Genomic DNA, 3,049 nt, shown 5'->3' with positions numbered 1-3,049 from the left:
TATGTACAAATCGAAATATATGGTACCCTAGGCATAACACCTACATGAACTTCTAACTTGTTGTCTCTTGAGGTCTCTGGGTGAGACTTGGATCCAACTTGTACAAATGCAAAACAAAAGTCACAGCTGGAAAACTATTATAAAATAACCACCATAGGACTGCAAAAATACCTACTCCAGAAGCAAGGGAAATTAATACAAATAGCCACAAAACACGAGCAAAACAAAAAACTGTTTTCAGTATTTAAGGAAGCTGACAAATACAAACAAGAAATCAATCGAATGTGGAATCGAATGTGGAATCTAAAAACAGAAACAATTCCTATTATAGTAGGTGCCTTAGGTATAATAAAAAAATATTCAGACAAATACATAACAAAAACACCAGGACTTACAAATATGTATAACATACAGAAAATTGCATTACTGGGCACTGCACACATCCTACGCCAAACACTTTTAATACAGTAACCATAAGAGCACCACAGCAAACCACAGCACATACCCAAGGCACACAGAGCTGCGCTCGGTAGTGAAGTGAAAGCACGTTATAAAAATAAAACTACTGAACAATAATGATAATAATAATAATAATAATAATAATAATAATAATAATAATAATAATAATAATAATAATAATAATAATAATAATAATGTCAACGCGATCATGGAAAAGGAAATGAAAGAACAACTGAAGATGGAGTTTTTCCGAAGACTAAGGTTGTCTTTGCACTCAAAATCGACTGGATGGAATAAAATCTAAGCAGTTAATACATGGGCGATAGCATGACTTCGGTATGGAGCAGGAATTATAAAATGGTAAAAGAGAGAAATGAAGAAAACGGATACCAAGACTAGAAAAATGTTGACAGTACACAAATCCTTCCACCTTAAGAGTGACACCGAGAGGCTGTACTATCCAGAAGGAAGGGTGGGAGAGGCTTGATCAGTTGCCAGGGCTGTATCGAAGCAGAGGAAAACAGCTTAGGGTGGTATATAAAAAATGCTGTGGAGCCATTGTTGAAACACACGAAGAAGGCCGGCGTCATCAAAACTGAAAATTGTGCAACAAAAGAAAAATTTAAACAAATGACCAAAGAAAAAAAGAAAAAGCATGGAAGGAAAAGAAAATGTATGGTCAGTTTACAAGAGATGTGAACGCCAAGACAGATGCAGAGGACCGGTGGCTATGGATGAGGAGGAGTGTCCTGAAGATAGAGACAGAAGCATTCATATGCGGAGCTTGGGATCACGCGTTAAGAACCAATTATATGAAATGCAGAATAGACAACACTACCGATAGCGACAAAAGCAGAATGTGTGGTGAGAGGGGTGAAACGGTATGGCACATCGTTAGCGAATACCCGAAATTGGCAAAACGCGAATACAAAAGACGCTATGACAATGTAGCGAGAATGATCCATTGGGAACTCTGCGGAAATCACGGTCTACAAAGAGCAAAGATGTATCAGCAAACCCCAAAAAGAGTCACCGAAAATGAGAATTGCAAAATTTTGTGGGAATGTTGTGGTAATAAAAAAGAAAGAACATATAAGATAATCGACACAGCATGCCCCGCTGACAACAAGATTAATATGAAAGAAGAAGAAAAAATAAACAAGTATGACGATTTGAGTGGAGGCGCTATGGCCCAGTGGTTAGGGACTCGCTGTCGGAAGATCGCGGTTTCGATTCCCAGACCGGGCGTTGTGAGTGTTTATTGAGCGAAAACACCTAAAGCTCCACGAGGCTCCGGCAGAGGGTGGTAGCGACCCTTGCTGTACTCTTTCGCCCCAACTTTCTCTCACTCTTTCTTCCTGTTTCTTGAGTAACGCTGCGATGGATTGGCGTCCCGTCCAGCTGGGGGGAAGACATACGACATAGAAACCGGGAAATCAGGCCCATGAGCCTGGCTAGGCTTTAGAAGGGCGCATAAAAAAATTTTAATGACGATTTGAAGTGGGAAAAACGAAGGTTGTGGTCCATGAAGAGAGTAGACGTGATTCCAATAGTAAGTAATTGGTTCACTTGGAAGTATCATCACTCAACTACCAACATAGCTAAAAAAGATTGGTGCAAGTGTGAAGATAGAACACCTACAAAAATCAGCATTGCTTGGAACTGCAAGAATTCTTCGCAGGGTTCTTAATGCATAACCTAAGTGTCACCTTAGTCTGCTGGCAGGGGACAGCTGAAACTTTCCATCATTCCCAGTAATATAAGCTGTGAGTTTCAATACAACAACAACAACAATAACAACAACAACAATAATAATAATAATAATAATAATAATAATAATAATAATAATAATAATAATAATAATAATAATAATAAAGAAATTAAGGATAATAGGCCGGATATAGTTGTCAGAGATCACCAAGAAAAAAAATATACTTTCTAATCAATGTATCAATACCCACAGATGACAATGTTTCTCAAAAAGAAACAGAGAAACCTTCAAAATACAAAGATCTGGAAATAGAAGTAACTCGAATGTGGTGTCTAAAACAGAAACAATTCCTATCATAGTAGGCGCATTAGGTATGACAAAAAATATTCAGACAAATACATAACAAAAACACCAGGACTAACAAGTATATGTAACAAACAGAAAATAGCACTACTAGACACCGCATACATCCTACGTAAAACACTTTCAATACAGTAAAAATAAGAGCATCATAACAAACCACAGCAAATATCCAAGGCACACAGAGTTGCGCTCGGTAGTGCAGTGAAAGCAGGTGATAAAAATAAAACTACTGAACGATAATAATAATGATAATAATAATAATGATAATAATAATAATAATAATAATAATAATAATAATAATAATAATAATAATAATAATAATAATACAAATAGCCACAAAACACGAGCAAAACAAAAAACTGTTTTCAGTATTTAAGGAAGCTGACAAATACAAACAAGAAATCAATCTACCTAACAAATACGAAGAAGAAGAAGAAGAAGAAACAACAAAAGCTATAAAACAAATGAAATCCAAACTAAAACTAGAACAGCAACGGACCATGATAAAACGATGGC

General features: G+C 36.4%; 1 protein-coding gene across 3 annotated transcripts in view; it reads left to right on the top strand.

Annotated features, from left to right (window-relative positions):
* Positions 1–3,049, top strand: part of LOC106876505 (uncharacterized) — a 94,277-nt gene that overhangs the window by 39,567 nt on the left and 51,661 nt on the right. The gene's annotated exons all lie outside the window — the stretch shown is intronic.

Source organism: Octopus bimaculoides, chromosome 13 (assembly GCF_001194135.2).
Source record: "Octopus bimaculoides isolate UCB-OBI-ISO-001 chromosome 13, ASM119413v2, whole genome shotgun sequence".
Taxonomy (NCBI): Eukaryota; Metazoa; Mollusca; class Cephalopoda; order Octopoda; family Octopodidae; genus Octopus; species Octopus bimaculoides.
The sequence above is the reverse complement of the archived record's forward strand: the minus strand, read 5'-3'. Positions and strand labels throughout refer to the sequence as shown.